The sequence below is a fragment of the Dipodomys spectabilis genome, unplaced genomic scaffold (assembly GCF_019054845.1).
Source record: "Dipodomys spectabilis isolate Male_0828 unplaced genomic scaffold, ASM1905484v1 ptg000040l, whole genome shotgun sequence".
NCBI lineage: Eukaryota > Metazoa > Chordata > Mammalia > Rodentia > Heteromyidae > Dipodomys > Dipodomys spectabilis.
This window is the reverse complement of record NW_024870717.1, coordinates 948967-974669: the sequence shown is the minus strand read 5'-3', so window position 1 is coordinate 974669 and position 25703 is coordinate 948967. Positions and strand designations below refer to the sequence as shown.

Here is a 25703-nt window from a genome sequence, read left to right as displayed (position 1 = left end):
AGACAAATAATATGTACAAAGGCTGGTTCCACTGAAATGACATGACAGAACACTGATAAATAAAAACATTGCAACACAGTTAGCTTTTTTCAGCCTCACCCTGTCCACATTGGCAAGCAACATTGCAACAGCACATGCATACATATACACATGCACACATGTTCACACATGTACACACACATATACATGCATGCTAAATTCAGGTTTATTGTACAAAAAAGTCCACATAAAATATTAGTGATTAGGACAAATGATGATATGCCTTATTACAAAATAATACATAAACCATTACCACGCATGTTACATTTTACCTGCCTCTCCACATGTGACCACTTAATTTATTTTTAATTAATTAATTACCTTATTAATTAATTTATTTGTTTGGTTCTAATACTAGGGCTTGAAATCAGGCCCTGGCTTTGTCCCAGAATTTATTTTTTGTTTCAGTTTTCTCAAGGCTAGCATTTTACTGCTTGTACCACAGATCCATTTCTAGCTTTTGCTGGTTACTTTCAAATCAGGATCTAATGGACTGTTTTTTCTTGGTCTGCTTTCAAACATAAGCCATCAGTGTGGCTTCTACTTTTTCCTATATAGTTATCTAATGCACATACTTAGATGGTAATTTTAAAATCAGAGTATAGAGGCAAGATGTACAGTGATGATACTGTCCTGTCAGAAATTCAAGTTAGTAATGTAAATTTATTCTTAAAACCATACACAAAAAATACCATGATATAGTGTAAGAGAACTCACTATTGAACATATGAGCCTTAAGAGCTTTCTAATAGATCCATTATTTATTGGTACCCAACATTTGAAAAATGTATGAGACATTGTTAAAATAGAAGTCCTTTGCATGACTACATACATTCCTTGTTTTTATAAAACACTTGCTTTCATCTAAAAAGTAGGCCTGTCTATTGTCTTCATGTGATTTTGATGATTGAAAGTGCTTAGTGAGAAGGTCAAAATGTATTAGTAGTCCTTCACTATCAATTCTCATTTTCTTCTTGGAGAATATAATGATCAAATCAATAGTTCAGAATCAGCAAGCAATACTTCAGAATCATGCTTCCAGTGCAAGTGGATCACCAGTAAGAAATCCTCAATAACAATTTCCACCAAGTTTTGTCACAGATACAATCTCCCTGCCTTCTCTAGCTGCTTTACTACCCTCTTATTCCTTCATTGTACAAGAAAAGTATGATTCAACTGATTTCAGTCAGATCTGTTACTAGAATTATCAAGGATTTATTTTATTGTCTGTAATTTGGTAAAGTTAGGTCTCTTTATGTAGGCTACTAAAAATGTATTTACTAATTTCAAGTAAATACATAAATTCAATTTCCATCTCTTTTAAAAAATAAAATTTTGTTTGCTCTACAAATTGATCAGAGGCATGGATTTTGTGGCTAGCTACGTTATTACACATCTGTCTCTTTCTTTCTCTCTCCCTTTCATGGTTCTCATAGATAATATGATTGCTCCATAATTATCCTAATTTATTTTGCTTTTATATTTTTGGTTGTATCATTTCACTTTTTGCTCTGCCATTTCCCAAATCATTTATATAGAAGGCATTATTTCCTATTTTCTCATGCCTAGAATAAGCTGCACATGAAGACATCACTGGTCCTCATTTTCAGTTTGTACATGTGAATATGGAGGAATATCTTTCCTCTGCTCTCCATCAATTCCCTACTCTCCAGTTAGAATAATTTCGAATAGTAAAATTGGAAAAAGAGAAAATAAATCATGGTGAATAAACAGTTGCAGAAAATTCACCAGTTATTTCTTCCCAGTTCAACCAATGTGAACTATTAGGGAAATACATGGACACCTCATTCCCACTGGCACTCAAAGTCTCTGGTTAGGCAATTCTTAGGAATATGGGGAACAAGATGAAAAAGTAAGGAATGGTATCAATTGCAAGAAAAAAAAAATTGGAGAAGAATCCAAGCAAATTTCTTCATTGGGCTGCCAAAATATTCAGCTTACTACAGTGCGGAGACTTCTTTCCCAAAAGACCACTTATGTGAATAGTAGGGATGATTATGAGTATACCCCTCTTCAAGAAGCCTACAGTGGACACTTAGACATTGTCCGTGAGTTGGTGTCTCAAGCGGCACATGCAATAACTGTAGATGACTGGACACCCCTGAACAGTGCATATACATGGAATAATACCAGAGTGGCTTCTTTCTTACTTCATCATGATACAGATACCAATGCCCAAACTAAAGGACTCTTTTTTTAAATTTTTTTTTTTTTTGGTCTGGTCCTGGGGCCTGAACTCTGGACCTGGAAGCTGTCCCTCATCTCTTCAGCTCAAGGCTAGCGCTCTACCACTTGAGCCACAGCACCACTTCCCGCTTTTTTTTCTGCTTATGTGGTGCTGAGGAATCGAACCTAGGGCCTATGCATGCAAGCTAAGCGCTCTACCATTGAGCCACTTTCCCAGCCCAAATATTTTTGTTTGTTTGATTTTTGTTGTTGTTGTGGTTTTTTTTTTTTTTTTGGTCGGTCATGGGGCTTGAGCTCTGGGCTTGGGTGCTGTCTCTGTGTTCTTCAGCTCAAGGGGAGTCCTCTACTGCTTGAGCCACAGTACACTTCCCCAAACTAAAGGACTCTTGACAACCTTATATCTTGCTGTTGAGAATTGAGATAGCAAAGATACGCTGGATCGCCTTCTGTTGAACCATTATATAAATTCAGGCCTGAAGAACAACATAGAAGAAACTGTATTTGATATTGCCAAAAGGATAAGTACGTATCACTACCTCTATGAAGTTGTGAAAGGCTGTACAAATTGTTCACCGAAGTCCTAATGGTCGGGTTAAGTTTCTTAAATTTCAAAAATGCAAGTCCATCTTTTGTGTCCCTACAAAATATTTTCACAATCAAAATAAGAGCAATATCTTTTTTTTTGGTCGGTCATGGGGCTTGAACTCTGGGCCTGGGAGCTATCCCTGTGCTGTTCAGCTCAAGGTGAGCCCTCTACCACTTGAGACACAGCTCCACTTCCAGTTTTCTAGTGGTTTAGAGATAAGAGTACCACAGACTTTCCTTCCCAGGCTCAGATCTCAGCCTCCTGTGTAGCTAGGATTATAGGCATGAACCACCAATGCCCGGAAGCACCAATATTTTACTGTAAAAATTCATGGATTCCGCGGAATTCTTCCAAGTGAATTGCCTGCGTTGGATGGAAAAATGTATTCAATAGTTTTTGTAAACATGTATAATGATTTCTTCAGAGTTTGTGATTTTTTAATAAGAAATAATTTTAATTTACCTGTTAAAATGAGTAGTACAGAAACTAAAATATTTCTGGTGCTTGTCTGAAAAAGTATATTTTAAAATATTCTATATTGTGTGTTTGCATAATGTTCATAATTTATTTTCTCCTAGATATACTTTGAGTTCTATATTATTTTAGAATATATAGGTTCATTAATGTGTCCTTTCCGATTGCATTCCATATAGAAACAGTTTGATCCCTTTTTTCTAGGTCTTAATATTATTTTTCTTTGGGATAAAATGACAATGTTGTCTAATTTGAAAAATTTTGTAAAGTTTATGCTACGTAAACGCCTTTCTGAGGGGAAGATTTAATACACTGATGTCAAACTAAATTTAATTATATGAATTACATGTATTGTTACACGTGTAATTTTGTAATCAACTTTTTAATCACTTTTTTTCATTTCTTGCATCTGAAGAATGAAAAATATGGAATACTTTTCAAATTTTCATATTATTCTTGTGCAAGTGCCATGTTAATCTCTGTATTGTAATTTGAGTATACGTGCTGCTGAAGCATGTAGTGTCCTCTAAATTTAATAGTTAATGATGGAATCTTTATACAGGCTTATATCTATGGGTGCCTACTTGTAACAAGGAAACCTTATTGTTTCTAACAATGCTATCGATCTTATTCCCCTAAAATTCTGTGAATAGTGGAAAAAATTATATTGATTAGTCGATTGCTCACATTTGCAAACTTTTTGTGTCAATGAGTATCTTAAGTCTTTTTATTTGGAATTTGACCATACTCTCAATTATTTATAGATAGGTCCAAAGGTGATGGCTTTTTCAAGTACTTATTTATCCAGCTTTGTGGACCTAATGGATTCAAATTAAGCGTTGCTTAAGAGCTACTTCTAAACTTCTTCAGCTGACATTTTCCCAAATGACGTGTTACTGGAACAAATGTCTACCTGAGCCTTTACCCTTCTTCCATGTGGGAACAGACAAACCAGAATACCTTACCCTGACACCAAAGATTTTCTTACTAGAACAAAACTAATCTTGGTTACAAGAGATCATAGAGAGATGAACCGTTCAAACAGAACTGTTCAGACTAGAAGGTATTTTATCAAAATATAATTGTTTATTATACCTTCCATTTAAAAGTAGCTAAAGCCAAGAAGGTGAAAAAGTTGTTCGTATGCATGATTACTTAATGTCCTGGCCTGTCTGTAAGTTCCTACCAGGAACTTACACTACTACCTTTTTATCACCAAATATTTTCATAGTTACAGGAGAAGTGCATATGTTTCTCCTCGTTATTAGGCATTAAATTGATAATGTTTTAATCACAGTGTTTCCTCTTGCCTCCACGCTGTAAATCTACAAATGATAAAGCTTTAGGTCTAACTCTATCAAACACTGAAGTAGAGATAATGGAATAATACTTTAAAACAGAGTTACCTTTCATACAGTAACTACAACAGAACAATACAAAACGTGTGTCTTATAATCATATTATATAGTTATATATTTTATATTTATATGTGCTGATTTTATATTTCACACAATGAAATTTACTAGAATTAGTTGATAATTTGACAAATAAATTGATATTTACTTCAATAAATAGAATTGGAATATAAATATTTAGGTTTCAAATATATATTAGACTAGAAAAAGTATCAATGCAATCTTTTTAGTATAAACTTGTGATACATTATAACTGTCCTTGGTCTTCTGAATCCACATGATAAAAAAACAATACTTTCTTCTAATCTGTAATGGATTTTACTCTGCTGCTCTGTTTATTGTTTTAACTTGCTTGTCCCAAACTGTTTTTGTCCATATTTCTGAAGCATTCTTACTGATTATGCCCAAATTTTGCTAAGATATCTAAAAAATATTATTCTTCTACAGTACCCATGGGTCCTAGGATCCCAGGGCCCAGTTACCTGCATCATCAGATAACAGGGGCAAGACTTTTCACCAAGGCCCATGCAACATATCAACACAAAGTAATTGAAGACCCATCTCAATTTCGCATTTCCTATATTTCAGGGCCCCAATTCCTTGAGATGCAGGAATTAGCAGTAAGCAATTGTGAAATGCAAGGCAACTTAAAATGAAGGATGAGATCACAAAATTTGAGAGAAAGTACTGTAATTCAAACATTCAACTTACAGATGACCAGCCCATACGAGTGAACAAGTTCACAAAGTGTCATAAGATTATTTTTAATACCCCTCACCTATGATTAACGAAAGATTTTATTACAACATAAGTGGGACAAAAAATAGTTCCTAGAAGGATAGATTTATAATTGGTCTACCAAAGCCCGAAAACTTGACTTAGAGGTCAAATGTAATTCAGAAAAACATTTGAAGCACTAAGGAGTGCTACAAAACACTGGGATTTCAGTACAACATGGTTCTGTGGTATAAAAATGTCACTCTCAAACCAATGATAATCTACATTTAATCTCCTGAAAGTATATTCCTTTTCAAATAAACTTTTTAAAATCACTTTCACAAAAATAACATTTGACAAGTTGATGATACTTAGTGACATTACAAGTTTTTCAAGTGTAGGGAGCAAGTTACAATAGAGTTGAATTATTTACACAGCACTAATGCCAAACATGTTCAACCATTCATTAAAGTGTAGAAATAGTACCACCCACAATTTGTGCCTTTCAGAAATGTGTTAAATATGTCAGCCTCCTAAATTTCAAACCCAAACGTTAGCTAATAAATTTCATCATTTAATAAGGTACATTTTAAAAAAATCACAAATAGTTGCCTTATCATATGTTACTTTATGTTTTCCCTCTGTCTAACATAGTAAGAAATATGACTTTAAGTCTTGAATATGTGTACTCATCAGAGATATTCCAAACCTAATATCTGTCTTCTATTTCTATCACATTCCTATCTAGGAATAAATTTATTTTTCTTCTTTTTCCAAAACTTATAGGTAGTAGAAAATATTATTGCATGTAAAATAAAAGAATCACACCATTGTACAAAGCCATTTATAAAAATTCATAATTAGGAATACATTCTAAGCCATTTTTTAACTTTCTTTTTGAATAAAGATTAATCTTCCAAACGGTTGAGAATAAAATCATGTTTAGGTGCTTCCCGTCTCCAGTCTTGCAAATTGTTGCTGCAGATGAATGAATTATGGAAATATAAGCTGACATCATTTCAAGAATATGCAGGATTAAAACTCCATGGAATGTATATAAATCTTTCAAAGTATTAATAGACAGTTTAACAGAACGACTATCAGGAAGTTGAAACCAAAGAGGAATTATAGTAAAGAAATAGAATGAATGAAAAATGAACAAGGGGCAATTACAGCTAGAATACTGAATGTATACACATGATGAAGGAAGTGGTAAATTGGAAATAAATCTTGGAGAAAGGGTTGGTTGAGAATGATAGAAGGAGTGACTCTGATCTAGGAGCATTGGACAATTAGATGCATATATTTAATTGTAACACAATTGCACAAACTTTTAAAATTCAGTTAAAAAACACAACAAGAAACAAAAACACACAAAAATCACAACCAAACAGCAATCTCTAGAGAGTATGAATATGACCACTCAAAATTTTAATCAGATAATGAAGGGCAGTCTTGGGAAAAGCAAACAAAGCTGTTCAAAGAGGGAAGTTTGGGATAGGGAGAATTTTGAACAGAATTAAATAGATTGTCTAAGGTTATAAATCACCTATATCTGCTGCATACAGTATCTTACTTCTATGAGTTTTCTGTCTGAACTAGATAATCCAGTCCTGAGACACACTTGGTAGCTTGTGAGGTAGAATGGAAGAAACAAGTTCAAGAACCCATTATTCCACTGGAGAGAAAACAATCCTCTATATTTTCTCTAATTTCTCTTCACTACTCTTTCTTCATACTTTTAAGTCAATTGATTTTGAATTATATTTTTCCTTCTTTCTTCTGGCAAAGTAATTGGTCAAAGTAATTTCATTAAATATTATTTGCCATTTTCTTCTTTCATGCTGTTTAATTGGCCAAGTGAGTCCATAAAACTTCCCTCTTGTATTTGGTTGCCATGAAACAACATCTATGTTAATAAGGAGAAATCTAATGTAAAACTTTGTCTCCAGAAAACAGTCCAAGAGGCTGTCATCACAGATATTTGGCTATATATTTTTTCTTTTACCTTGGAAGACTTCTTGTGTCTAAAGTGCCCACAAAAATAAGTACTCCATCACTTGTTGGTTCAATCAGAATTGTCTAACCTCAAAGATATATTTTGCTAACAAAATGCTTAGAGGAAACCAAAAAATACTGCACTTTTTATCTTCTCTCTTAAGATTCTCCTTAGATACCATATCAGGAACAGTGAAGTTATTCTATGCAAAATTATTTTAATAGATCATTTTTCTCTTGGTCTTGCATTTGTTCACCAAGATGTATGGAGGAGAACAGAGTTAAATCACCCATACCTTGGAAGAAAGTGTCTGTTACAAAAGGAAAATGCTTCTATGTCCTACTTCTATGTCCTACTCTTAGCTCTTGCCAGAGTTCCAATTAATCACAGCTTCTTGGTTTCTAGTCTAGTGAAGATAAAGGACCATACGGGCTCCACCACTGCTACATCTTCATTATTTCTCTTTTAAAAGTCTTCAAGTTGCCTCATTTGGATGTGGAATGTATTTTAATGTCTTCATTCAATCAGTTCTGCATTGTAGTGAGCCAAATTGGCTCTGTAAAATCACTTTAGGGAGTAAAAATACTAACACAATTTACATCAAAAAGTTTTGGCCTCCCTTCACTGCTGAAGTCAATACGCTTAGCTAAGGCTTCTAAGAAAACTTTTATTATTAATTTTTCCATTTGCTCAATTCTTTTCTGAACTTTTTGGCATATGTAAAAAAAGAAGTCTTCACTACCTCATATTAATAAGAATATTATTTTTTGTGAGCCACTTATAAATGTGAAATCATTGGTTTGAAATATCCAATCAAATTTTTTTCTGTGTTTCACTGCTTCATGTCCAAAGACATTGTGGAAAGTGTTACAAACAGAAATGCGTAATCCCAACACCTTCTTTCATTGTGGAGGGTACTTTCTCCCTAAATATTTTGACTCAAATTATCTTTTTAAGAGAATTACTGTTTGGTAATTAAAGGTAAATTCACAAATTTTGATGTCTTATATTTTTAAAAAATTTTAATTTAAATTCCAATACAACCTTCTTTCAAACAGTTATAATATAGTTCCTGGGTAAGGACAATTCCAAGGGAACCTACAGGATTTACAGCAAGGTTTCTGAGGTTTGTTTGTTTAGTTTGAAAAAGAGCCATCTTCATCCACATTGCTCCCTCTCTACTAAGTCTCCTTGGATTTCTTTGCATGAAAGCCTATTCTTCCAGGCAATTTTAAATTTTCTTAATAGGCTAAGTTATTAAAAATTTTGAACTATTAAATTTTACCTGTCATAACTTTAAAACTGTTGAAAATCCTTCATCAGAACCGCAAATTCACCAATCCTAATTCCACCTTTACCATCAAAATGTTAACATGTTGTTTTCATGATATACTATCCATGCAGCTATTATTTTCCAGTGGCTTTGTTATGCATATATGTAACCATATTAGCTGATGCTAAGCAAAATGAATTCCAAGATATGGAACCAGATTTTTTTTTTCATTTGTGATTGTTGTTTTTGATGAACTATGTGATTTCTGTTTTCTTTGGGGTTTTCCCCTATGGTTTATCCCTGCTATATGGTGAGACAATGGTGAGCATAATGGTGAGACAAAGGACAAAAGGCAAACCAATGCAATAGCAATACTCACAAGACAATATGTTGGAAATGTACTTTACAACTTGTGAGGGGTGAAGGGGTGAAGGAAAACTGTGAGAAAAATGTGAGAGGGTTACTAAGTTTGAAAAGTTATGACTTAATACCTTACAATTACTGTAACCCCACTGTACATCATTTTGATAATAAAATTGAAAAAATAAGCTGCATAAAATATAATTTCACTGTATTGGAACAGTAAATAATATTCTTTATGTAGTAACATTTTAAAAATCAATACTATTTGGCATCTAATTTGAATTAATTACTCCTTCTTTATCAGAGGTTCATCAACTTGAATGTTATCCAACTAGACAATATTTTCACAATATACTTGCCAAATTTTTCAAAACAGAATAAATTTAGTACTTTCTCATTCTAAAACAGAAAACAGGGTCTGGGAAGATGGCTCAGTGGTAGAGCGCTTGCCTTGCATTCTTGAGGCCCTGGGTTCGATTTCTCAGCACCACATAAGCAAAAATGAAAAAAACCGGAAGTGGTGCTATGGCTCAAGTGGTAGAACGCTAGCCTTGAGCTGAAGAGCTGAGGGACAGCACCCAGGCCCAGAGTTCAGGCCCCACGACTGGACCCAGTTTAATACTATGGAAACCCATAATTTTAAAAGTAAGTAAGTTTTTAAGAGGACAGAATATATACGTTCTTCAAAATTCCTATGACTAACAACTACTCATTTTTAAATTCTCAACATTCCTAAGAGATTCAAAACAGTACCTGTTTGCATGTTATGTAATTCTGCAATAGATGCAGTTTCCAATGGGGTGTTACAGATTGAGAAGTAAACAGAAAAATAGCCATATTCTTGTAGAGGATAAAACTGTGAAGCATGTGTAATAATTAATTCTTCAAGAGTAAGCAATTATTTATAAGGGTAAGATATTATGTCTATGACCATCAATCCCAAGATTTATGCCATAAAGTCATCCTAGCCCAACAGTTTCCAACTTGTAAGGGACACCTTAAAATTCCTTAATTCACATCATGAATACCTTATCTCTATTTTGAAAAAATACTACACCTCTGCTAATGTGACACCCTCCTTGCTCTGAAAAGAACACCACAATAAACTGAGCTGCATCATTTTTCCTCCACAGGTATTCTTGAGATCAGAACACTTGCAAATATTATTTATATTTAGACTTTTTTTAACTATCATAGATATTCAGTATGCTAAGATAGGAAAATTATGATTCAAAGCCTTCCCAGGCAGGAAGGTTTCTTAGAATCTTATCTCCAAAAAACTTCTCCGCAAAAGCCAGACTCAAGTGGCACTGAGGTTGAAGTGGTAGGGCAAGAGTCTTGAGCATAAACAGGATCAGAGACCCTGTCCATGCCAAGAGTTCAAGTTCTAGGACGAACCAAAAAAAAAAAAAACAAAATTGAAAACAAATCCCAAACCTAGCATTTTTCTCCATGTATACAGAGGCACGTAAATAAGGAAATGGCTTCCTGCGGTACATATAGGTAGAAGAAAGAAGATGTCACACAATTACTCTCTTCACACCATATTAAACCAAACCTTTAAAAATTGGTTTTTCTAAATGTATAAATTAATGTCATCCATTTTTGGCAACTCTGTCTAGATTATTCATATTAACATTGTATACATGAACTCTGCAAATTATCTATTAACTATGTTCTAATTATAACTGTCGTGAAAGAATATCTAGGCAAATAGAATGCCAGAATTATTTGTGAATTTTTCAATTAATCCCTCTACTTTAAAAGAATTTTGTAGTATCCTATAGAATCTGAAATTACAAACAAACCCAAAAAATATATTTTAAATCTAAATTCTAATTTAACAAGGTCTACAAAGCCCTACATTAGACGAACTTTGCTATTTCTCTAGACTTAAGCTTTTGTAATCCTTCAACATTTATTTGGAATCCAACAGAATGAGGGATGGGAATCATGAGCTATTTTGCATCTACGAATGTTCTGTAATGATGAGAGCATTTAAAACACAAGTGAGGATATGTATGAGGTGCATTCAATAGGAAACTTGACTTCTCAAAACATAATGACAAAATTAGGCCAAACTTCCAACGGTGTATTCCTTTCTTGTTGTTTGGTTTGTTTTACTGAGACAAATTATTCTACCTGGTCCAGGGAAGGTATCATTATGTAATTCCACTCTCTAATCTCTTGTCTGAGTGCTAGAATTCCAGGCTTGTATCCCATTGCCCTGCCATAGTTTTTTTTATTTAATCTAGAAACAGACTAGAATTTCTGAACTTCTCCCATGATTTTATCCACTAGACTGACTGCTCAGACTGTTTATGTACTATTTTCAAAGGTGTTTTAAAATTTGACACAGGATAGGAACATTTTCAGATGCACCTGCAGGCTTCCCTGATTCATTCCACCATGTATCCTATCCCGTTAAGAATGCTTGCTTGACTCTCTTACTATCTCTGGTCCCTACCTATGTAATATTCTCAACTTCTGGGGGAAAGTTCACTTGAAGGATTTCTAATATTAAAAGTTATCACTTGATTCTAGTTTTACTCAGGTCCTATTTTCTATTGTTTTCTAACTTTTCTACATATTCTGAGAGTTGTTTCATTTGTGTATTTTTGTGTGCACCTATAAGTGCCTCTGTGTGTACGGGTATGTTTGTATGTATGTATGTATGCAAAAACCTAAAGCTGTAATTCAGCAATCTTGCTCATGACTGGTATCCCAGCATTGGCTGGTTAATTATAGGTAGTGTCTCAAAGCCTATACTGTCCAAGCTGGATGCAAATTGAACTTCCCAGACTCCTTCACATTCTTAGGTTTTATTTTTCCAGGAGTATCAACTTTTAAACTTAAAACACTTTTGTGAGTGTAAAGTCTAACTGTAGCCCAGATTTTTAACTCAAGAATTCATATAAAGATAGATGAACATATACATTACATATCCTGAGTGTACACTGTTAGAAATGTGATCATAAAACAAGTTGTTGTGAGATCTGAGGATTGGGGTTGAAAGCCAGCACGGGTATGAAAGTCCTGGAGACTCTTTTCTCCAATAATTACCAGAAAACTGGAAGTGACACTGTAGCTTAAGTGGAAGAGCACTAGCCTTGAGCTGCGTTTCAGAAGGACAGTGCCCTGTCCCATATTTCAAGTGCCATGAAAAACAACAACAATAAAATGGAATATAAGAAAAGGAAAGAAAAAGAAATATGATCTTAGCCACCAGGTTCATTGCTAGTATAATTCCTGTTCCCTCAAGATAGAGTCTTTTTTCCAGTTAAGTCTATTCTCCCATATGTGACTTGCATTGGAAACAGAATCATTCTTCCATTCTCCTTTTTGCACATTTACATGATTAGCAAGCGTGATTTAGAAAGGGAGTGGCCTCATGCTTCATGTTCCACTTAAGAGTAATGCTTTCTCTATATCACTCCCATAAATCTACATACAGGACTTGGCTTTATTGTTTCAATTTTTTATTTGTAGAGTCTTGTATATTGTATTGAACACTTATACATAAACACAGAACTACTTTTTCTCCTGTAATTGCTATTGTTTCTCTTACTGTTAACTCATGTACAGTTGGGAAATTAATGCACAGCATATAGACTCAAAGCAGACACTCTGAAAACATTACAGGATGGAATAGGAGAAACCCTGGGTCTCCTTGGCTCAGGCCGAAATTTTCTGAATAGAGACCCGGAAACACAACAAATCAAAGAAAGGCTGGACAAATGGGATTGTATAAGGTTGCAGAGCTTCTGCAGGGCAAATGACATAGCTAGCAAGATCAATAGAAAGCCCACGGACTGGGAGAAGATCTTTACTAGCCATACAACGGACAAGGGTCTCATATCTAAAATATACTTGGAACTCAAAAAATTAAACCACCCAACAACAAATCCTCAAAGAAACAACTGCCCAATAAGTAAGTGGGTGAAAGACTTAAAGAGAAGCTTCTCTGAAGAAGAAAGAAGGATGGCCAAAAAATGATCTGAGAACCTTCTTACCATTTAAAATTCACCTTAATTTCCAGAGCACATGAGAAGTTTGAACAAAATATTCTCATGGATAATGTATTTATAAGCAATTTAAATTGCATTTGACTTTACTAAGTTGTCTCTGAAACACGTGTTACCTCATGTCCAAAAGTGTCTTTGTGCTATTTCAATGAAGCCAGAAAACATTCATTTTTTTCTGGAGCAGCACCATAAATTGTTACTGGAAGTAAGTGGAAGTAACTGTTACTGGATGTGGAAAGTTATCCCAGGAGAGGAATTGAACATAGAGAAATGACAAAGTTCAAGTTAACTATTGCTTTCCTTTGTACTGTACAAGAAAAGAATCCAAGGCTGGAAGGAAACTCTGTCCCTGACTTTTTTGAGTGTGTCCTTTACTCATATAAAACTTGTCTGTAAACTTCTGGTTGAGAGTATTGCAAAAGGAAACATTATGCCATTTGAAGGCAGGCATAGAACAAAAGGAAGTAACTTTGTTTTAAAAGTGTTCTACTGCAAAGAAACAAAGATATGGAGGTTTTAAAGTGTCTTATGGATGGATGTTTCACTCCTGAGATGATTCTCTTGTTGCAGGAATCAGTTTTCAATTCCTTTAGTCTGTCTTGAGTTTTCCATAGCAATAAGAATTCCAAAAAAGCAGGATCCAGTGAGTATGATCAGCAAAAGCAACCCCTTCTCGGACCACCACTATTTTAAGGAGAGTCCCAAAGAAATACCCAGGGTTTGTTTTGTTTGCTTGTTTGTTTAGTTTGTGTTGGTTCTGGGGCTTGAACTTAGAGACTGGCCCCTGTCCCTGAACAGTTGTCTTTCTTTCCTACCTGGCCCAAACCTAGTACTCCACTGCTTGAGCCAAAACTCCACTTCTGGCTTTTTTGGTGTTTAATTACAGATAAGTGTTTGACAGACTCTCTTGCCTGGGTTAGCTTTGAACTAAGACAGTAAGAATGCTAAGTGACATCAACTCTATGGACTTCTCTTTTGAACCAAGAAATATTAGATGAAGTTTATTATAAAGCTAACATTTGACAATTTTTAAAGAAGAGAATATGTTTAGCAAAGAAGCCATAACAAATAACTCAGCAAAAGTAGGTGCACTACTAAATCATTTGGGAAGATTACTATTGACTTCATCATTCCTTTGGGGGAAACTTAAACCTATATTTGCACTTTTTTGTTGGTTGTGGGGATTGAACCTTGATCCTTGGCACTGTCTCTCAGCTCTTCAGCACAACTTGAGCACTCTACCACTTTAGCTACAGCACAACTTCCGGGTTTCTGGGGTAAATTGAAGATAAGTGTTTCATGGACTTTCCTGACCAGGCTGGCTTTGAACCACAATCCTCTGGACTCAACCTCCTGAGTAGCTAGGATTACAGGCATGAGCCACCAGCACCCCGCTCATATTTGCATTTGTGTGCACTTAATGTCACTATGTAGACAAAGAATGGAAATATGAACCATAGGATGTGACATTGCAGCTTTTCAGAATAATTAAGGTAGCAATAAATATGTCCTCTTTTTCCATTTTCTTACTTTAATGACTCATGAGCTATGGGACTCTTACATTAGCATCCTCTTTCATCTTTGTAGGTGTATTTAGTATTAGGAATATTCATAGATAAATACAGCAAGACAGATTTTTAGAAAGCAAAGGAGATCAGGTATGAAAGATCAGCATAGAAGGAGATACATTCATCACACAGAGATTAAGAACTAGCCTAGGAGATTTTGAATGCTAAAGGCAATGAGGAATAAGCATAGTTGATACTAGTTCTTTAATAAGCAAAAGTGGTTCCCTAGAATGGTTTCTGCTATACCTTAGTTACTATCATTTATTCTTTCCATCTGGAGTTATTCCTTCTCTTCTGTCACAACTGTTAATTAGCCTCTGCCTTTTTTGTAAGATGACTGGCCAAAATAGTTTCTGAATCTCACTTACACTATCCTTCTCATTGTGATTAGCAGTGACCCCACTCAAAAGCCTGGAATATTTGAATTTCCAGAATTAATCTTCACCTGACATCTAAGCACATTCTTAGCATTAATTGCCGTGACCTAATGAACAAAATATTTTTTCAACACAGTATCCTAACATAGGTAAAGTACATGTATTAGGAACTATTGTCAGGTATCAGTATGGAAGGAGCAATTATATATTCCAAGTATGGGTTCTTTATTTCGCATTTACTAACTAAATGTTCATTGTTGTTGTTGCTGTTGTTTTGGCAGCCCTGGGGCTGAAATTCGGTGCTTGGGAATTATTCTTCAGCGTTTTTTTTCCTCAAGGCTAACACTCCACCACTTGAGGCACAGGACCACTTCCAGTGTTTCCTTTTCAATTTATGTGGTACTAAGGAATTGAACCCAGGGTTTCATGCATGCTAGGCAATCACCATACCATGAAGCCACATTCCCAGAACCCTAAATGACTTTCTTAAGATGGCATTACATTTTCATTCTATAACTCTGTATCATAATTTTAGCCAGGAATTTTTGCTAGAAAAGAGCATTGAACACAGTACTGAGTCCAGTAAGGCTATATGGACAATGGCTAACTGTCACAGTGTAGCCAGGGCACAGAGGGACTTACCTCATGGAGCTGGTACAACAGACTGAGTGAGACAGCTCCTGACCCACAGGTTACCTCCAGAATGAGAGGACCACCTTGGTTCCATCCACATGGGGATGCTGGGCCACCTCCTCCAGCACCCATTGAATCAGTTCCTGAGAGAGAAAGTGAAAGAAAGAAGGTCAGAATTACACTTAAGCCAGGTCCCGGTGACTCATGCCTGTAATCCTAAGTACAATGAAGGCTGAGATATGAAGATTGTGGTTTATAGCCAGCCCGGGCAGGAACAACTGTGAGACACTTATCTCCAAAGAACCACCAAAAAACTGGAAGTGGTGCTGTGACTCAAGTGGTAGAGTGGTAGCTTTGAGCTGAGGAGCTCAGGGAGCTGCCCCAGGCCCAAAGTTCAAGCCACATGAATGAAAAGAAGTGGACTTCCCACCACAAGAAGTGGACTGAATAGCACCCATTGTCCTAGGGAGCATGGCAGAGAAGTCAGGCCGAGCTTCCTCTCAGCTGGGAGTCATTAGTAGGTCACCCGGCTTCTCTGTGCCTCAGTTTCCCCAGCTTCAAAACTGAACAAAGTGAAGGATCCCGTTACTCATGGGGATAGAGTAATAAAGAAAGAGAGCCATGTTTTGTTTCATAATCCCATTACTGTTGCAACATTAATAACACGCACCATCTGAGATCTTTCCGGGTATCTTCCTATCATATGCTCAAAGAATTGCCAAGAACAGTATCAGATGGCCCCTCCATCTGTGCCTGTCCCTGCTCCAGAGATCCCTCTGTATCAATCCCTTGTTTCCTCACAACTGTCCCATGAGGAGATTGAAGTCCAATGGTTGAGGCCTAACCCAGAGATTCACCTCCGGTCAAGAATCGGCTGCCATGGACTGTGTTTGGGATAATCCATCTAAACCAATGACGGAGCATGTCGCTACATATCTACCATCCCAACTACAGAAGAACGGGCCTAGTGGCTCAGGCCTGTCACAGATAGGCAGACCATGATCCAGCCCAGAATGAGCATATATTAATTCTCCATCTCAGAAAAGCTTGACTCGCATGGTAGAAGACCTGACTGGCAAGCCTAAAGCCTTGAGGTCAAAAAATAATATACCAAAAAGAACCAGAATCCCAGTGCCAGAGGCTCATGCCTATAATACTAGGTACTCAGGAGGCTGTGATCTGAAGATCACAGCTCAAGATTTAAAATAGTGTTGGCCTCGCCCATCAGACGTTATGATGAGAAGACCCAGAGTCTGACCTATGCTGTTGTGCTCCATACTAGCAGAACTCATATCCTTACTAAGAGTTGGCCATGCTCTCTGTCCTCCTGGTAAGCTATCCCCTGCAGGCCACACTCCCAGGTCCTCCCAAGCTCCCACTGCCACCAACCAGGCCCAAGGGAGTACACAGCTCCATTGCACACAGATCCCTTGTTCTTGTAATTTAACTGTGCTGTGTCCCCTTCAAGCCTCTCACCTTTCTAGGCCTCCAGACCTCAGCTGTGAAGTCTATACATGCCCCAAAGATAGCAGGTAGAAGTTACCCAAGCATTCAGCCTCCTTGTTACAACCCACTTCTACACACACACACACACACACACACACAAACACACACACACACACACACACACACACATCCAGACAGGTGACAGAAGACTCCTCCATGCAGCACCTGCAATTTGCCTCACCTGAGCACAGTCAGGCTGTACAAGGAAAAAGATTATCTCTCTCTGTCTCTCTGTCTCTGTCTCTGTCTCTGTCTCTCTCTGTCTCTCTCTCTCTCCTGTCTTCAGGTGAAAGTTTGACTGAGCACAGAAGACAAGGGCTCACACAGCAAGGGTGTCTATCTTCTGCATCCAACACCTCCCATACCCAGAAAAAAAGGAAAAAAAACCCAGAAGGCAGGTGTAGACATGCTGCTCCCCACCTCTGACTAAAGCCACTGGGTTCCCACCAGGGAGTGGAAGGGCGCAGATGTGCTGCTGTGTGTCTCCCACTGCTCCAGGCAAGGAATCTTTGGCGCCCACTCCTAACCCAACCTGCATCTCCCTGTATCCTGGACACTGGCCGCTGGGGATGGGGGTGGCATCCTTGGGTCAACCCCCACCCTAACCCCTGGGGCACATTGGTGGCAGGGCGTGGGCCAGACTGTGGGGCACAGGGGAGGTGCTGTCCGGGTTGGAGGGGAGGTAGTGGTGTCAACAAACAGAGTGAATCAAGGTGCTACTGGGCAGCAAGGAATGTGGGCGTGGCCACCATTCTTGTATCCCATTGGTCAGAAAGAACCATGAAACAATAGAGGTGTGGCTGGAATCTTCTGATGCAGGCAGAATGGGTGGAGTCAAAATGAAGGCAGCCCCTTTCCCAGGGAACTCTGTCCAATACAGTTGGGGACAAGAGAGTGACCCACTTTAGCCAGATGGCTGCACAGATTGTTGTGTATGTCTGTTTGTTCCCAGACCTTGAACTCAGGATCTGGGCACAATCTGTGAGTTGTTTTTGATCAAGGCTAGCTCTCTAACACTGGAACCACACGGCTTTACTTCTGTCTTTGTTGGCTCAAGTTGGACAGGAGTCTCAAAGACTTTCCTGCCTAGGATGACTTTGACCATGATCCTCCTTTCACAGCCTTGTAAGTTTTAAGGAGGACTGCTGAGAGCCACTGATGCCTGGTTTTGCTGATGTTCTTGGACAGACCTGTGAGTTCCCTATCCTCAGGTTTAAGTGGTAGGAGCTGGAGCCCACAGCTTGAATCCTGTTCCTGCCACCAACAAATGGCAGGAGATCCTATGAAACTCATTCCTATTCATATGATTACCAAAGGAATGTGATGTATGTCATGATTAAATGGGCAGTACTTGAATGATTCGAGGATAAAATTATATACAATTACATTATAGGACACTGGTCGATATTAATTAATACTTTATGAAGCATTTAAACAATCACCTTCATTAAATGGAGGCCAAATGAAATACCTACGAATTGGGCATCACATAGCATAGAGATGCCATTTTTTTTCTGCCAGGACTGGGATTTGAACTCATGGTCTAGGTAACCCTGGTGTTGCACTGTGTGGGAAGGGGAAGCTTGCCTCCTTGAATTCAAGAAATTCAAGTCTGTTTCTTAGGCCTGAAATCGATGCCCACCACTAGAAAACATACTATTTGTTTACATTTTAAATATATGATTTATATTTTTATACATATGTTGATTCCATATTGCATTCAGTGTAGTTATTTTATTTTTTGTTTTATTGATGTACTGACTACTCATTTTATTGACTATTATGACACATAGAACAGTGATCACATTGATTACATAGGATATAGGTTTGCATATGTATTGCACGTCCTTCCTGACACCCAGGACTTTCACAGAAAAGGAAAACATGTGTCACCATCAGCTTCTTATTACACGATTCATTTTTTGGGAGTGCTGGCATCTGAACTCACAGCCTTCAATGCCCAATTCATGAATGGGTGAGTGTCAGCCTGCCATCCTGTGGCAAATTGAGCTGACAGACAGTCCCGAGTACCTGAGACCGAGCCCCAGCGGTTGACAAAATAAGAACAGATTGACATACAGATGGTAGTAAATGTATATCTTTATAGAGTGCCAGAGATGTCTATACATTATTCAGTTATATAGACTACATTCCTACCAATTCTTGGGTATTTATAATGCCTCCATGTAATTAATCTTATTGTTTTCATGGTTAACAAACTATTAAGTAAATCAATCAATATCCTGAAATTATTGCATTCTGTATGTAATGTTTCATAAATATTAAATAAAATCAGTCTTCTGAAATGATGCTGTCTAATTTGATAGGAGCGTCATTCACCATCAACTCATTCAACTGTGACATTGATAATATTACCTTGTTATTCCCATGGATGGGAACGAGTCTCTTAGTATCTCCTGCCATTGATTGGTGTCATGACTGGGATTCGAAATCAGGGCCTACACTGCAATGTGGACCTATGACTTCCTCAATAGTCTGACAACCTTCAGCAATGAAAGATGAAGTACCCTTTGCAACAGTGTCATTCAGACCCAGGAGGGTCACCGTGCAAAAGAAGGAAACATAAAAAGGCCATCTCGCTGCATTTTTTCTGTACAATTTTGCCACACAAGGCCTGGGGATCTAGGATCCCAGGATCTACTGTGGGTCCAGTGGCTGCACCCCATCATAGGGTGTCAAAGCTGAGGCAGAGTTACCACAACCTGAGTTCATGCCCCCTGCTGAGCAAAAAATAATTAAAAGGGATTAGCTCCCTGGCTTGCAATTCATCCCGTTTATTCTGCCAGGCTTTGGATTTGAACTCAGAGTATTGGTGAATCTACAGCACTGTGGAAGAAGCAGAAGCTCACCGTACTTGAAGATAAGAAAGTCAGGCCTGTAATCTAAGCCAAAATTCAAGCCCCTGCCTTGAAAAACATACGATTTATATACATTGTAAATACAGGATTTGTACTTACCTATGGTTGTTCAGTCCATACACGTTTGGTGTGGTTGTTCCTTGTACTTTTTGTTTTATTCATTTATTTACCGTTAATTTTACTATGATGACACCCATTCCCTTTATTACATTGATGACATCCTATCACATGGAATCTAAATTTGTAGACATGTTCTCCGTCATGCCAGACACCCAGGACTCTCAGAGAAAAGGAAAAAAGTTTCACACTTGGCTTCTTACTGCATGATCCAGTTGTTGGTAGTGCTGGGATCTGAACTCAGGGCCTAGCAGGACCAGTTGGTGAATAGTTCAAGGTGACCACACCAGCCTGTGAGTGACAAAGGAGTTAGGCCATTCTCAGCAACTGACATGGATCGCCCGGGTGGGCCATGATAGTCATAAATTAATAATTTAAACGTAGGATCTATATTTACATATATGTGTGGACAGTATCTTGCCTTTGGAGTACTTTTCTCCTTATTTTCTGTCTTATGTAAGTGTTGTGTATTTTACTGAATAATGTAACAGATATAACAGTGCTTACATGGAAGACAACCTATTGCCCTGGCTATAGGGTTTCCTATGCATTCTCCATCCAAGCTGAGACCCAGGACTTTCACAGGACAGGAAAACAGGTGAATCGATAAGCTTCTCACATCAGGATTCATCTTTTGGCAGTGTTGGGATTTGAACTCACACTCTATCAGGCCCAATTGGGGAAATGGTCAAGGTGAGGACACCAGCCTGTGAGCAATGAAGGAGATAGGCCATTCCTAGGAACCGACATCGAGTCCCAGGGAGGTCCAGCTAGTCATAAATTCGTAATTCAAATATAGGATCTATATTTACATACGTGTGTGGACAGCACCTTGCATTCTGTGCACTTCTCCTTAATTTGTGTCTAATTCATGAAGTTATTGTGTATTTTACTGAGTACGGTGACAGGTATACTGTGCTGACATGGATGACAATCTGTTCCCATAGTTATATGGTTGCCTATGGATTCTACATCCTAGTGAAAGCCAGGTTCTTTCACAGGAGAGGAAAACATGTTCAACGACTGGCTTCTGACAACAGAATGAATCTTTTGTCAGTGCTGGGATTTGAACTGAGGTCTGGGTAGCTCTGTTGCACTTTGGGGCAAGGGAAATCTCACCATCCTTGAAGACTAGAATGTCAGGCCTCGTCAAGGGCCTGATTTGAAGCCGCAATACTGGACAAAATAAAAAGCCCGCCTTTTTTTAAAAATAGGATCTCTCTTTACCTACAAGTTTGATATGCATCTTGCATTCAGTGTAGTTATTCTTTTTATTTTGTGTCTTATTCATGGATGTATTGTGTATTTTATTGAGTATGGTGCTAGATATAACTATGCTGACATGGATAACAACCTATTCGAATGGCTATAGAGTTGTCTATATAGAATTCTCCATCCTCGCTGAGACCCAGGATTTTCACAGGACAGGAAAACAGGTGGATCGATTGGCTTCTCAAATCAAGGTGAATCTTTTGGCAGTGCTGGGATTTGAACTCAAGCCCTAGCAGGCCCAACTGGTGAATGGGTCATGGTGAACACACCAGCCTGTGAGGCACTAAGGAGGTAGGCCATTCCCAGGACCTGAGATGAAGCCCTGGTGGGGGCCAATATGGTCATAAATTCATCATTTAAACAGAGGATCTATATTTCCATACATGGATGGGCAGCATCTTGATTTGGTGAGTCATTCTCTTTATTTTGTGTCTTATTCATTGATGTATTGTGTATTTTCTTGAGTATAGGATGACAGCTATAACTGCGGTGTCCTGGATAACAACTTAATCCCATGAATATAGAGTTGCCTGTGCATTCTCCATCCTAGCTGTGACCCCGGACTTGCACAGCACAGGAAAACTGGTGCAATGACTGGCTTCTCACAACAGGGTAAATTTTGGCAGTGCTGGTATTTGAACTTTGGGCCTAAGAGGCCCAACTGCCCAATGGGTCCACATGATCACACCAGACTGTGAGCCACTAAGGAGCTGGTCGGGTCCCAGGAACAGAGATCGAGCACCAGGGAGGCCACAATTGTCCTGAATGCATCATTTAAACATGGGATGTATATTCAAATCCGTGTGTGGACTGCATTGTGCATTTAGTGTAGTTATTCTATTTTGTATGCTATTCATTGATGTATTGTGTATTTTCTTCAGTATATGATGAGAGGTATAACTTCCCTCACATGATAACAACCTATTCCCATGGCCACAGGGTGGCCCATGTATTCTTCATCCTAGCTGAGACCCAGGAGTTGCACAGGAAAGGAACACAGGTGCAACAATTGGCTTCTGACATCAGGATGAATCTTTTGGTACTGCTGGGATCTGGACTTGGGGACCAGCAGACCCAATTGACGAATGGGTCCATGTGAGCACACCAGCCTGTGAGCTACTAAGGAGTAAGGCCGTTCCCAGGACCTGAGATGGACCCCCAGGTGGGGGGTGGGGGAGGGTACACAGTAGTCATCCATTCATAAGTTGAAGGTAGTATGCAAATGAGTACACATTTGTATAGAGTAGGAGAGACGATAACCTGTGATGGAATCCAATCTACCATGTGTCTACTGATTCTTGGATCTTTCCAGATGTCTTCATTTCATGACTGTGATGATTATTGTCACGCTTAATCAACACTGCTTTACAAATAAGTGATACCCCATGAGTCTTGCCTATCATTTCCTAGTCACATCATGCATGAACTACTCATTCGATGAGATTGATCACATTCCATGACTTTTCCTGGTCCAGAAACCAGTTTCTCAGGATTTCCTGCCATTGCTTTCTCATGGGGGTGGGCTGAATTCAAGCCTCAGGCATGGAAATCATACTCCTTATATACATTTTAAAGATAGGATTTATACTTCCATACAGATGCTCAGTAGATACTGTGTTTGGTGTGGTAAGATTTATACTTCCATACAGATGTTCAGTCCATATCACGTTTAGTGTTGTTATTCATTTTATTTCTTTTTTATCCATTTATTTAGAATTTATTGTCTTTGATGACACCTATACCATTTGTCCATTTATTACAATTTTTACATCATATCACATACCAGCTAGATTTGTAGATGTGTTCTCTATCATGCCTGACACCCTGGACTCTCCCAGAAAAGAAAAACGTGTCATACTCGGCTTCTTACTCAAAGATTAAATTTTTGGCAGTGCTGGGATATGAACTCAGGGACTAGCAGGCCCAATTCATGATTGGGTGAGTGTGAGTACAGAAGCCTCTAGCCAATGAAGCTGTCAGGTGGTTCCCAGGCACTGAGATCAAGCCCCAAGTTTGGCCAAAACAGCAATACATGGCTAGGCAGAGGTGCTATACAAATAAATATATATTGTTAAAGAGTTCCAGAGCTGTCTATCTATGACTGAATGACATCTACTACGTTCCTACCAACTCTTAGGTATTTATTATGTCTCCATTGAAACAATATTATTCTTTTCATGCTTAATAAACTATTAATTAAGGTCAATCAGCATCCTAGGATTATTGCATCCAATCTTAGAGTAGACAAATGAATGAACTACTCTTTCAATCAGTATTCTTATGCATAGGAACGAGTCTTTTGTGATCTCCTGCCATTGGTAAATGTAAGGATTAGGATTTGAACTGAGGGCCTATGTTGACATGTTGGCTTATGGCTTCCCTGATAGCCTGTCAGCCATCAGCAATGGCAGGCCAGGTCCACTTTGAAACCATGTCATTCAGACCCAGGATGGTCACCAGGTAAAGAAAAATATTGTAAAACCCTGAGCCCTCTACAGCTCCCCACATTTTGTGCTGTTCTGCTTTTTTTCCTTCCTGCAAGCCCTCTGGGCCTAGGGTCCCAGGATCAGCTTTGGGTCCCGAGGCTGCACCCCAGCCTAGGGAGAGTAAAGCTGAGTCAGAGTTACCATGACCTGAGTTCAAGCCCCATGGTTGGCAAAATTAATTAACTAATTAATTCATTAATTAATTAACTAACTAAATTGAAATAATAAAGCTCCTTGGTTTGGAATTTCTGCCAGTTTTCTTTAATAGCCTGGGATTTGAACTCAGAGTCTTAATGAATCTGTAGCAATGTGACAGAAGGCGCAGAGTTGCCAATATTTGAGTTCAAACCCCATGCCAAGCCAAAAATAAATAAATCACTGACCTCAGCAGGGAAGTTAGTTGTGAAGATGGGAGGAAAGGGATGGTAAGGGAAAAACAAACGAGGAGGCAACAATGCTCAATAGGAAATGTACTCATTACTTTGCTCATGTACCTGTGACCCATCTGTACAACATTTTTAAAATAAAAAACGTACAAAAAATTGTGTAGTGCTCAAGAAGTACTTTGGGGTTAAGGGATGGATGTCTGAATAGCTGTACAAAATTCTACACTGATTTTTTTTCAGTGTTCAGTATGGAACTGAATAAACATAACTGTTTCTGTTACAAATATTAAGTCACTGTCTTGGAACTGGGGCTAGTATTTATGCGATTGCTGGGATTTGAGCTCACTGTCCATGTAACTCTTTTGCACCTTGGGTGAAGGCTAAGATCCCTGTCCTTGAGGAAAAGATTTTCAAGCTAGAGTTCCCAGGGCCTGAATTAAGACCCTGCAATAGAAAAAATATTTGTGTACATGTGTAATATAAGATATATAGGTAAATATGTATGTTTATTTCATATTATGATTATTATTAATTTTGTATTTAATTTTTATTTTACTCATTTTATTTATTGTATTTAGTATGATTATACACATAATATTTATTATGTTGTGAATATCTATTATAAAATTATACATAATAATTCAGTACATTGACTAATTTTCATTAATACTTTATTAAGTTTTGAAATATAATACTTAATTAAATGGAGGCATTTGTCAAGTCATCACATGGTTAGTGTCTGTCCTCAGTATGAGTTTTGTCTTATTTATCTTTGAAAAACTTCCTATACGGATTTGTTTAGATGATTTATACTCAGAAGCCTTTTCTTGTGGATAGGCAAGTTGAGGGATAAAATCGTAAGGTTGGGTCTGGAAATGTGGCTTAGTGGTAGAGAGCTTGCTCAGCATGCATGAATGCCAGGGTTTGAATCCTCAGTGCTACATACTCAGAAATAGCCAGAAGCTGTGGTGTGGCTCAAGTGATAGAGTGCTAGCCTTGAGAAAAAGAAGCTCAAAGACAGTATCCAGGCCCTAATTTCAAGCTCCAGGTCTGGCAAAAACAATACTCCAGATTCCAGTGGCTCTGGAAACCTACTTTCTCAGGAAGCTGAGATCTGAAGATCACAGTTTGAAGACAGCCTAGGGAAGGAAATCCTGTTAGACTCTTACCTCCAATCAACCATCAAAAAACCCCATGTGGCACTGTGGGTCAAGTGGTAGAGTGTTTGCCTTGAGCTGAAGCGCTCAGGGACAGTGCCCAGGCTTCAGTTTGAGACACACAACTGGAAAAAGATTGAGGGATAATCAAAATAATTTTCCTATTTGCTACTTATGAAAATATTTTTAGGAAAATGAATGCTGATGTACACCAGAATTGGAG

At 37.9% G+C, this 25703-nt stretch overlaps 1 pseudogene; it reads right to left on the bottom strand.

The window, feature by feature from the left end:
• Positions 1-3726: 3726 nt before the first annotated feature.
• LOC122106423 lies at positions 3727-3823 on the bottom strand (annotated as a pseudogene).
• Positions 3824-25703: the final 21880 nt, after the last annotated feature.